The 12,812-nt window shown below is 41.1% G+C and overlaps 1 long non-coding RNA gene across 4 annotated transcripts in view; it reads right to left on the minus strand.

Annotated features, from left to right (window-relative positions):
• The window catches only part of LOC104002158 (uncharacterized), an 87,834-nt gene that overhangs the window by 69,569 nt on the left and 5,453 nt on the right, over window positions 1-12,812 (minus strand). For 3 of the 4 annotated variants that reach the window (XR_008539093.2, XR_001709319.4, XR_008539092.2), the window contains exon 1: window positions 1,959-8,610. This is a non-coding gene — a long non-coding RNA (uncharacterized LOC104002158). Of the gene's footprint in view, window positions 1-1,958; window positions 8,611-12,812 lie in introns of those variants that run through there. The other variant, XR_008539094.2, reaches the window with a different exon arrangement.

Consider the following 12,812-nt stretch of genomic DNA (forward strand, 5'->3'; position numbering starts at 1 on the left):
AATGGATATATTAAATGTTATATAGTCAACCAAGTGGAAAATTATTTGGCAATAAAAAGGAATGAAATATGATATGATATGGATGAACTTTGAAAACATCACGCTAAGTAAAAGAAGCTACATATCTCGTGATTCTGTTTATGTGAAATGATCAGAATTGGCAAATTTATAGAGCTAGAAGGTAGAACAGTGGTGTGTAGGGCTGGGGTGAGGGTGGAGAAATGGGGGAAATGAGAATTGACGGCTAATACATTTGGGAGTACTTCTTTTAGTAGGGGAAAACATTCTAAAATTAGACTGTGGCAATGATTACACAAACTTGTGAACATACTAAAAAAACACTGAATTGCGTGCTTTAAATAAGACGAGTTATGTGGTAAATAAATTATATGTTAATAAATCTTTTAAAAAATTACTCATCGCTAAATTAAGACATATTAGAGAAATTGTAGCAGAAGCAATGGCAATGCCTACCTAAATATAAAAGGGGTGTTGAGAAAAAGGAAAAGGAAATATTTGCAGAGGTGCCCAGGTCTCCAGGACATCTGAAGGTTGATGGTGCCAGGTACATAGACCAGAAGGCTTGCCATAGATTATTTGCTGCTTCTGGGATGACTCACAGTGGCCAAAGTCTTCATATGATCCATCCTGTGTGACCAGGTCTCCTGAGTAACTTTTCTTCTTAATCACATTACAGAGAGATTCCTGGCAGATCTCGAACAGGCTGCTGTGAATCTGCACGCAGGTTGCACACTGTGCAACTTGAGTGGCTCAGTTTCATCACAGTCCTGCAAAGTCAGGCCCCTGAAGATGCAGAGCGTCCAGCCTGCCTGGCCATTTGCTGTGGCCCTGGCTATGCATCCATCTGTAGACCAGTAACTTTGTCGATGTCTACCTGATTTTCAGAGGTTGCTCCTAAGAGGGATTTCTCTCAGGTCTCAAAAAGAGAAAAAAAGTATCTGCTTTTCCTGATTTAGTCTGTTCTTAGCTGGTAAACTCTTATTTAACTGATTATGCTTGTTTGGGCCCCTGAGAAGGCCACAGGTTAAATTTGCAGTTTTCTTTTAGTAATTTTCTAAAACTTTGGACAATGTTTCTCAAACCATAGTGTAAATTGTCTGGAAATTGAAACATTAAAATATGCTGTTTGCATATCTGCCCTCAACTATGGCCATTTAGCAGGTCTAGAAAGGGGCTAAGAATCTACGTTTTGGCCAGACAGCAGGTGATTCAGATACAGGGGGTAAATAGACGACAAATTTAGATACCTCCCCTCATGGTAAGCCCTTTTATCATTTAATTCTTCCTTGTTCTATCTTATCTTTTTTTTTATCATTGTTCCTTTCAACAGATGTGTGTGTATGCTTACTTATAATTTGTTATTTTCATTTTAAATCAAGTTGTTTTTGTAAACAATGCAGGCTATGAACTTATCAATTAATTAATTAGTATATGAAATTTGCACAGCATATTGCAGTTTCAAGGTGCTTGTGCAGGCATAATTTTCTTTCCTGTGACCCTCATAGCAGCCTCCTGAATTCTGTATTGTTATTCTAGTCTATCACATTAAAAAAAAAACAAAAAAACCCGAGGTTTAGTGAAGTAACTTACAGGAACAAGAAAGTACTAACTTAAAAAACGAAAACAACTGAAAGGACTACCTGTGCGGCATGCCCAGTATGGGCACTCTATGATGCTGCAAAGATAGAGTTACAGGCATTTGCAGAAATGGGTCGAGTTTCCATCTCAGAAGGGAAGTGATCTTTCTAAAAATTTACCCACGAGAAAAAGCAGCCGATGTCAGCTCTGGTTTCAGACCGGAGATCAACAACCCTTTATCGGGTTGTTCAGGTGACCTCTCTTGGTCCAGCCTTGTTTCAACACATCTCCGGCATCTGAAACCACATTAGTTATCCCCTCCCCTACCACCTGGGCTCTGACCACAGTGGGAGCCTTACCGAATATCAGGGTGTTGAATATTCACAGCCAACCATGCGCATGCTCCTGTGGGGAGAGGGCCTCCCCATGCCCAGGCCTCCTGGAACTGCAGGGCTTAGAGTTCAGACGGTGGATAGAAAGGGAAGGCACAGGGCAGCAGTGATTAGATCTGGTTCCTGGGAGACCTGCTAGGAAGCAGCAAAGTTCAGTGGGAAAAGCTAGGCAGCTCTTGGTCTAGATTCCAGCTTGATTTCTCAGACTGTAAAAATTCTCTTATGCAACTGACTTAATGTCTATAAAGCTTTAGATTCCTCACCTATAAAATAGGGTTTCTGATACCCACATCTAAGGTTCAAGTGATAAGCACATAAAGCAAAGTGTGTAGTCTGCCCCAGGTGTATCAGGCCTCACAATAAGTTAGATCATCTTTCTTTCCCTCCCTGTGTTTATTTAATTGGCTCCATGATTTGTTTCCCATTGCTGCTGTAACAAGTTAGCACGAACTTAGAAGCTTAAAATAACACAAATTTATGATCTTGCAGTCTGGAAGTTAGAAGCCCCAAATCAGGATGCCAACAGGCTGGCGTTCCTTCTGGAAGCTCTAGAGGAGAGATTGTTTCCTTCTCTTTTCTACCTTCTAGAGGCTGCTTGCATTCCTTGGCTCATGGCCACTTCCTTTATCTTCAAAGTACATCACTTCATCCTCTGCTTCTGTGGTCACGTCTTCTTCTCTGACTCTGACCCTCCTGCTTTCCTCTTATAAGGACCCTTGTGATTACACTGGGCTCATTCAGATAATCCAGGATAATCTCCCATCCCAAGACCCTTAATCTAATAACATATGCAAAATTATCTTTTGCCAGGTAAGGTGACGTATTCACAGGTTCCAGTCATTAGAATGTGAGCATCTTTGGGGGTCATTACTGAGTCTATTACGAAGGAAGGTCCAGAAGATGCCGCCATAAAAGCATGTCCTAAAGCCATGGCTAAGAAGATGATGGTGGAACATGAAACATGTTCGCTACAATAATTTAAGCCACATCTAAGAGAGATGTGGAGCCACAGGGCACTGTAAGAGCTTCCTGCATCCTCATAGGGTGTCCTAAATTAGAATACACTCAGATCTTTTCCTTCAAGCACCAACCCATGAAAATCCCTCTGAAAACTCCACCGCCATTTGTTCTTCAGTCTCTGCCAAGCTCCTCCAGTGATGACAATCCCCAGGTTTCCTAAGTTCAGCTTTACCTGTAAGAAATTCTTTCTAGATATGGAAAAGATCTCTCTGAAACCGGCTTAGGCTCTTTGATTCTGTCCCTGGAGCCACAAAGAAGAAAAACCCAGCCCCTTTGCTTTCAGAGATCTTTTGCTTTTGCAGACAGTGAGTGATTGTGAATGCCTCTTCCTGTTTACACTCTGGTAAGAGTTTACATCTCCATAATAAATATTCCAATTTTCTTAACTATTTCTTGTGTAAAACAGTTTGGAATTCCCCTTTCATCCTGGTTACTCTCCTCTGATGCATTCTATTTTTTAATGACTTGAAAATTTAAAAAAAATCAGACTGTAAAAATAATTTACATTCCCTTTTGAAATTTGAAAAAACAAAGAAGAAAATCAGTTACCCATAAATCCATCACCAGTGAGAACCACTGAGTGTGTATTTTTTCCAGTCCTGGGATAGACCTGGATTCTAATCTAACTGCTCTCACAGAGCCATTGTGTGACAGTGGCTCTCTCCTCCCACCCCCACTTTTTTCATCTCCAAGATAAGATGCTAGCTTTGAATTCTTTCTTCCCTCTATATATCTGTGAAAGTCATTTGTTTCAAATATTCACACTGGATTCTGGCTAGAATAGAAGAGCCTCGCTTATTATTAACTTTTTGAAAAGAATATTACTTCTGAAGGCCCAACTTATAAGAAAATGTATGATTTGTCCATGGAGATGTCAGCCTGCATTCTGCTGAGTCATCTTATTACATTTCCACAGTCGTGGGTCTCAGTGTTACCCCATTGAGTGGATCTCACTCCAGTCCTTAGCACTGGGGTCTCCAACAGCCTTGGAATTTGTTTTCTGCCTTGTATCCATTTCCTCACAATTGCATCTCCCCAGAGCAGCTCCATGTTTATCAGACAGTCATGAGGAAATGGAGGCCTTCTCTGAGGAACAGAGAAGTAGGGGTTCAAATCTGGAACTCTGAGTGGCATGCGATGCCAATCTTTTCTTGGTAGTAAACAGCCTGTTTGTGAGAAATCAGACTTTACAAAGTCCTTTAATATACATCTCACTTGAACCTCACAACAACCCATTAGGTTATATCTTTATATAACCTTTTTTATAGAAAGAAAAGATAGAAAGAAACCTAAACTTTCAGAGAGATTCAGAGAAGTGAATTTAAACTTTTTCAACCTCAATGCATAGTAAGATATGCATTTAACTACAATCCAGTCCAAATATATGCATGGAATGATAGACAGACAGACAAACTAGATACAGACGCATAAACAGATAGAGAAATAGCCAGATACATATATAGGCAAAGTGAGAAACAGAAGTTTTACAAAACATATTTACAGCTAGCTAGCTATGTGACAGATAAACTAAACAAAAGTTGCCCAAAACAACATTCCTTCCAAATGTGGGTGTTTAAATCTGATATTTTCTATTTTATAATATTCTGTTTTGTTGTTTTAAAATGCCAGTTGTACTCAGCTGATTTCATGAAACTCCAGCAGGTCATGACCATAGTGTGAAAACACTGGTGTTGAAACCCTAACCAAGAGTGCACAGCCAGTGTACAGCAGAATGAGCCTCCTGTCACCAGCCCAGAGCTCTCAGACAGAATTGAGTTCCTGTACAGTAGGACTTTCCACTCATGTCTGTGGTCTAGGAGGAGATTGGGTTGGGCAAACACCAGGCACGATGGAGCAACCATTAACCCTGGAGTTGTGAAGGCAGGTGAGGTGTCTGGGAAAAAGCAGGGAGGTGTCTGGGAAAAAGCAGGGAGGCTGGAATGCCACAGAAGTGGATTCTAACCCTCAGAGGCTGGCTTCACTGTTCAGGTCATCACTTCCTGCTCAGTCTCAGTCCCTAATAAATGAAATGTCTGCTCAGCAGCATTGTTGGAAGACTTAAATAAATGGAGTGGCTTATATGAAGCTTATGACCAGTGCTGTGAGCTCAACTGATCCTAGCCTCCTTTTTCTAAGGACATTCCATATATAGCATATTGCTGTAGTGGGGTGCTCTGAGGCAGGGCCCCAATATTTCTGAATTTCGGGGATCTGAAACATGGAAGCATATATTTCTTTTGGGTGGAGAGTGTTTGTTCCAGGTGAAGTCACACTGGAGATCCAGTTAAACATGCATTGCATAAGGTGAATATCTACCAAAGTTGTGTATGGGGGAAGACATGTAACCTTGGGAAAAATCCAGAATCTATGAAATTATTCGAGTGCTTAATGTTCCCACTAGGATGTTTAACATCTACTGAGTGAAGTGAAAGTCTGCCTTCCTAGGTCTCTAAGGACCACGTGGGGTCTGGCTGAGGCTTGGCATCAGGGCATAGCTGGCTCTTCACAGGGAGATGACCACAGCTCCCCAGGCCATGGTAGGCTGAGAATGAAGGAGGAGGAGCATAGGGACCTTTGTGAGGGCAGGAGGTTTCTGGGTAGAAAGAACAGTGCTAAGTCACTATTGAGGTTGAGGTGCTTCCTCTTTGGGTTGTAAATTCATTCTACCCTTCCCACTCCCTCAGTGGGATCTGCAACCACAGCAGACCCATGAGGGAAGGAGCAGAGCCCAGTCTGTGAATGTGTACATGTGTGTGAACATTGAAGTGAGTGGGAGATGGCCATGGTAGTACAGAGAAGTCACAAGAGAACCAGGGAAGAAGGATGGAGAAGGTCAAGCCTCTCCAACCTCGAGGTCAAGGTATGAGAGAGGCAAACAACCAGAGTGTCTGAGAAGGCAGAAGGATGGGTTTCAGTGAATCCTGTGGCATGAAGATTTAGGTTATTAACATGGGGATATGACGGAAGATGGCACAAGGACAGCTCGGGAGTGAGTTTATGACTCCATGCTTATGAGACCTGAGCATGCTGCTATGTTCCAGGCACAATGTCAACCCTCTCAGTCATTCATTTATGCCCTAGAATGAACCTGTAGGCATGGTACTGTTGTTATGCCTATTTTACAGTAAACAGAGACACAGAGAGATGAAGAAAATGGACCAAGTTAATAAGTGAAAAAAGGCAGAAATGAACCCAGCCGGGTTGGCTCTGCAGCTTGTCGTTGTAACTGCGATGCCCTGGTGCCTGTCTGTGCTCTTTGTTTCTACCCCACTGCAACTCAATGGGCAAACTGCAGAGACTCCAGTGGCTGTTAAAGTGCAGATACTCCTTTTAAAACTAACCACTTCCCTTTTGCTTTTGACTGAAACTCATTGCAGGACCACAAGCCGAGAGAGGGCAGCAATGGAAACCCAGCCAAACTATTAATGGAAGGCTGGGTCCCATTCTTTATTATCCTTCTGCGGTCTCGTCACCAGCAGGGTGAGCCAAAGCCGAGGGCAAGAACACGCTGGGTGACCTTCCACACCCCAAATGCAAGATCAAGTGCTGTGGAGAAGGAGGTAAGCCGTGGCTCTTCATTAAAGCAAATATCATTAGACATATGTTCAAGATAACAGAGTGTTTTGACCCCAGCAAGCATTTGAACTGCAGTGAAAATTCATTTTCCTTCTCTGAGGGTACAGGAAGCAGAGAATTTTTCCAGGACTAAAGCCACCATTATGAATATGTATTCCTCAATAATGAAATCTGTATTAATAAATAGGTGTATGTACATATACAATTAGTAATTCAACAAATATTTTGGCAGGCCTACTATGTTTTGGGTAGTGTGTGTGTGTGTGTGTGTGTGTGTGCATGCACACCTGCACAGGACATCTTTATAATTTGCTTGTCATCATGTTTTTTCTAGTAACTGCCCATCTTGACTGTCCATATCTTTACTGTTATTTTAAAATCCACTTTAGTGGTAGAATGTTACTCTGTCCCCTGGCTGTTTTATTGGTCTCGTGTTGGTCATCCAACCCCAAATAAGCCAATCTAAGGCTTATCTAGGAAATTTTGAGACAGAAACTGGGAAATGGGGTACAGTTTTGTTGAGGAAGTCTGGAAGAGAGAAGGGATATTTGAAGACTTTGGCTGAAGTGTTGGCTACCACATTTCTTATCAAGTAGACATGAAAAACAAAAGGAGAGAGGGAAGGGCGCATGAAAGGATGGTGGGAGGGAAGGAGAGAGAGAGAGAGGGAGAGGAAATAAGGGACATGGACAAAAGCTGAGAGGGCCTGAAAGCGCCTGACATGAGGATCTTTTTTTCTATCCATTCGTGAAGACTACCAGTGTTCCTTTCTTAAGCTCCCTGTGACGTCTCATTTTCTTCAGGATAAACGTCCCTTTTTGCTTCATTTATCTAAGTGGAGTTATCAATGCTGCTTCATTGACCTGACCACCAAAGTTCTACCCTAACAAGTCCTCATTAATCCCCACCCATATGCCACTGGCATGCTGGGCACTGAGAATGCCCAGAACTCAGATCTTTCTCCCAAAGCTTCCTAGTCTAGAGAAGGTGATGCTGTTCAGGGACATTAGTTAGCATATGGGGAAAGGATACTCTCCTGGAAGACCTCTAGGAAGAGAAGAGTGAATCTTGAGCTGGGCCAGAGTCTGGAGGCCCCTCCCAGACGTCATGCTTCCACTGCGTCTTAGAGGATGTGTCCACTGTCAGCTCAAAGAATCTGTGCAGACCCAGAGGTGCGAAATAGGAAGGCACGAGTCAGTGAGCATGGCTTGGTTTGGCTGTATGGGGGAAATGATGGATTAAGAACGGGTTAGGGCAGGAAGAGAGGCTGGAAGGGAAGTTAGGGGCAGAGTAGGAAGGACCTTCTAGGCCAGTTTAAAGAGTGTGGGCTGGACCTTGGTAAAGGTTGTTAAGCAGGCCCTCCTGTAGAAGTTGCCAGTGATGGTCCCATTCCATAGCAGACATTCCTGGAGAAAAGGGAAGTTCACTGTAGAACAGTATAGATATTTTCTATTGCCCTAGCTGGAATGATTATTTGATTTGTAGGTTTTCTAAAAGATTCCTCTTGAAAAACTTATATAAATATCCTCTTCCTTCTTCTGCATTTGATAAACCAAAAATCTTCAAATTGAATGATTCTTTATATTTTTTCAAACAGGTATAAACAGGAGAAAAAGCACTGGGTATAACAACCCGCAAAAGGTGATGTAAGAATAAATAAGAAGTGAATAGTAATAGTAGCAGCAACAACCATGGCTGAGTGTTGAGTGTCTGCCACGAGCCAGGGACAGCGCCAAGGGCTGCGTTCAAGAGAAAGGCACAGTAACAAAACCAACTGATGGGGACTGCGAGGGGAGGGGTGGACAGAGGCTGCCCGGATGCACATCCTGGCTCTGCCCCTTGCTGACAATGTGGGCTTGCATATGTCACATTAGATGGGGGCGTCTATAATAATTTCCTCATAGGGCTGTCAGGAGGATTCAGTGCAATAATTCAAGTTCAGTGCTGGGGACACTGTTAGTGCTCAGGAAGTGTAAATTATTTGTTCCTTGAAATTAAGAAAAAGAGAAATGATTGATAGATAGATAGACAGGACAAAGATAGCTAGATAGAGAGAGATAAACATTGATATATTTAAAAATACATCTCTCCATCATATTCCAATGCAACTGCAATTCTACACATTTCTTTCATTGCAAAATTCAGTGTGTTTATATGACATAAAATATCAGTTGTAGACCACCTGAGGGGGAAACCAAGAAGGAGAAAAGCTGACAGTGACTCTTCTTGACTGATATTAGGTCTAAAAATGCTCTGATTTATTGACTATTCTTAGTGAGTACAGATGGCTTTGATAAAATGACTTGTATTTTAATTTATTACTTCAATGAATATATATTGGATAACATTTGGAAAAATAAAATGAATTTTAAAATGTACTTCTCATGTTAATATTTTAGGTATTTTTCTTCTCATTTCTTTTCATACAGTCATTTTACAAAGGATTGTGAATGCACACACACACACACACAATTTTGTACCTTTCAATTCCATTTCATTGTTTGATATTCATTTAAAAACTTTGTATACTTTTGTAATAATATTTCAGATATCTGCATATTATGATTTTATATGGATGATACATGATTTACCTACTCTTTGCTCTGCATTGGATATTTCTGTTGTTTCCAAATGGTAATGATTTTGAATAGACACATGTTCATACCATTAAGAATAACAGGAGATTGTGGTTAACCTACCCCAGTACATTTACAAATACTCAAACCCAGTCTTGGTATCACCAACATCAAAATTGTATTATATGAAGACAATTTTAGGGACAGCTGCAAACACCATAGCAATCCTTGTTTTTGTCCTCCTGAAGGAAGAAAGTACCTAGGCTCTAAGCACACAGATATAGGTTCAGAATCTGCTACTTTCTAGCTGTAGCCTTGGGCTGCTGCTTGACCTCTCTAAGCATTTCCTTTCTCAGCCATAAAACTATAAAATGTGAGTAATATTGCAACCCTCTCCAGGTGATTGTAAAGATTAAATCACATTCCTTTGATCCCTATGCATTCCAAATCCCACCTACATGATATTCATAGTGCTAATCAGGTGTGAGAGCTATGAGTCCAAATCTGATTTCCTTCTGCAGACAGAAAACCTTACGCAGGCAGGAGTGATGTCTCCTTTGTACCTTTAGTACTTAGAACGATGACTGTCATGTAACAGCCACTTGGTGAGCAGTTATTAAACAAATGACTGAGTATCCCCTCAATATGAAAACTTGAAAAAATTTAGTAATCGTTTGATCGTCTCAGGGAATGATACGGTCTTCATTTTCTATGTCCAACACTACAGTTATGCAGGCGACTGCACTTCTATTGCAGAATATTTTCCACTGGAATGTAATTGTATTTATGGAAATTATAATGTATGTTCAGCAAAACAAACCTCGATTCCATTGTCCTACGTGGAATAAGTCTAGAGAACAATAGACTTTCTTAGTGGAATGCACCCTCCCATACATTGCTACAAAATCACAAAGAAAAGGAAAAAAGGGAAAGTGATTTTCCCAACAAAGCGTCTCTACATGTGGGTGGTCAATGATGTTTACCTAAAATGGATTTGTGGCTGAAGAGAAAATTCTGATTTCCCGAAAGGTGAATCTCACTGATGTTGATTACAGAAATAAGTTGTACTGCTTGATGTAAAGGGAGGAAAAAGTAACTTTTTAATTTATCTCTGCCCTATACAAACAAGGGCCAGGAAAGATTACATGTTTTCCTGTGATTCAGTTCTACAGAGGCAAGAGACTCTATCAATATTGAAGTTGTAAATACCGGAACATTAGATTTGCTTTCTGCCCATGAAAAGCAGATTTTGTTGCTTTTCTCTTCTCTCTGCTGACAACATGCATAAACAGTGGCCCAAAATGTGATTATTCCCAGTGGATGCCCAGGTCCTTCCTGTTGCCTCCCCTCCGCAGTTTGGGGGAAGGATTGTCAACCCCCGTGAGATGCCGCAACCCGGAAGCAGGTCCTTGTTAATATTTTCCCCATGAAACTTTGAGCATTTAGGCAAAACCAACACAATCACTTTTTCCCTCCAGATAAATAATTAGATCTCTGAGGCTGCTTATTATCAGAAGCCCCTTATATAAGGAGCAGAGTGATGGTTCTTTCATCATGTCATGTGAGTGGCTGTGACACACACTGGGCACATGTGTGTCCTGACCTGGGCTCCAACAGCATCTGTGGCAGGTATCCCTAGGGTTCCAGAAATAGACTCTGCAGACAGGCAGAATAGGGTGTGGGAAGCATCTTTGTCTCTGTGGAGCCATGGTCTCCTGGTCTGCTAACATCCACCATATGACCCTCTTTGCTGCCTTTTTGTGGGGCCTCAGTGCCATCAGGGTGGGCTGTGAGGACCCTGTTTCTAATCACACATCTCTATACTCACTATTTTCAAACCAAATAATTGGCAAACATGATTGGTAAAGGCTGAGACCACAGAGCACTCTCTTGAAGTGTAAGTTCACCTTCTTATGAGGAATTTAGTAATTCACAAGCAAAGGGAAGTCAGTAGACAACAGAGAAGCAACTATCAGCCTGTTTCTATGCATTTTTTTCTTTTTGCTTTTCAGTCAAAGGGCTTTGTATTATGTGCTAGTATCTTTCATACTTAAGCTTCATCATGGCTCAAAACTTTCATCTCTTTTACCTGTTAAAAGGAAACAGTATCCTTTGTAATTTAAGTGATGTAATTTATGTGGAATTGCCAAGCAATGTTGGGGGCATAGTGGGTGCTTAAGAAATAGCAAGGAAAGTTGAATCTGAACATTTATTAATCTAAATGTCCCTTCAGACTACAAGGTTCTGGAAGGCAGAGACATTTCTGGACATGATTTATCAGGAAAGGAAGATGATAGAGTTCTTTCATCACAGCTGTGTTCAAATGAGATTCTGGGTACTTTCTACACATTAACTTAGCTCACCCTCTGAACCACCGAGCAAGGGAGGTTTTCATACCCCCAACTAAGGAGAAAACAAAATCAGAAAAGTTTCAAACTTGACCAAAGCCATGGAGCTAAGGAAGGGGATATAGCTGGGTTTAGAACTCAAGTGTATCTGTCTTCAAAGCCTGTGTCTTCCCCCAATAGGTTAATAAAGCAAACATAAGGTGGGACTCTTAGCTCAAAGTTGGGACCCAGTGGTAAAAAGACTAATGAATGAGTCATACCTCCAGGTTGGATCCTAGCTCCACCATTTACTCTCTCTGTGACTCAGTTCCTATCTATAAAATTGGGATGACATCACCATTACGCTGCATTGCCTGTCATGTGTCAGGTGCTGTTCTAAGTGCTTACGTGTTCTGACTCATTTACTCCTCACCAAAACTCTAGGAAGTACATAGTGTGATTATTATTCCCATTTTACACATAAGGAAGCTGAGTCACAATCGACATTAAAAGTAAGTGTCCTACAGGTAAAAAATAGAATGTGTCTGAGCTTGGTTTGAAATCCCGGTAATAGGTCTTGTAGTCTACACTCAACTGCACCATTGTTTTTAGTAGCTGCCCCCACAGGACTGGTGTCTGGCTAAAATAATATGATGCTTAAAACTTCTTAGAACAATATATTGCCCATAGAGTCATTTGATTAACATAAACAATTATTTAGTATTATTGCTACTATCATGATTGCTATATCTGGAATATCCAATACCTATAAAGCTCAAAGTAACTTCAGCAATGCAAATTCAAGATAGATGGGCCAGGAGGTGCTGACTCTCAGTAAGTGAAGAAAAAGCATGATCCACAATGCTGCCAGAATGCTTCTAGGGATCAGCATAAAATTTTTCTGCATTTTAAAATACATTTTTGAAATTTAACCATTTCAAACAATTCCATAAAAAGAATGTGTATAATTTCATTTTCAACTCCTAGGCAGAAAAGAATAAGCGTAAAGCTGTGGTCTAAAAAATAGAAATCTGGCTACTCAATTACAGATAATTGCAACAAAAAATAGAGTTGATCAGTGTTTAAAGAAACAAGAAATGGCTGGGCATGTTGGCTCAAGCCTGTAATCCCAGCACTTTTGGGGGCTGAAGTGGGTGAATCGCTTGAGCCTAGGAGTTTGAGAACAGCCTGGGCAATACGATTAAATCCCGTCTTTACAAAAACAAAATACAAAAATTAGCCAGGCATGGTGCTGCACACCTGTAGTCTCAACTACTCAGGAGGCTGAGGTGGGAGGATCACCTGAGCCCAGGAGGTCAAGG

The sequence above is a fragment of the Pan troglodytes genome, chromosome 15 (assembly GCF_028858775.2).
Source record: "Pan troglodytes isolate AG18354 chromosome 15, NHGRI_mPanTro3-v2.0_pri, whole genome shotgun sequence".
In the NCBI taxonomy this organism is placed as follows: domain Eukaryota; kingdom Metazoa; phylum Chordata; class Mammalia; order Primates; family Hominidae; genus Pan; species Pan troglodytes.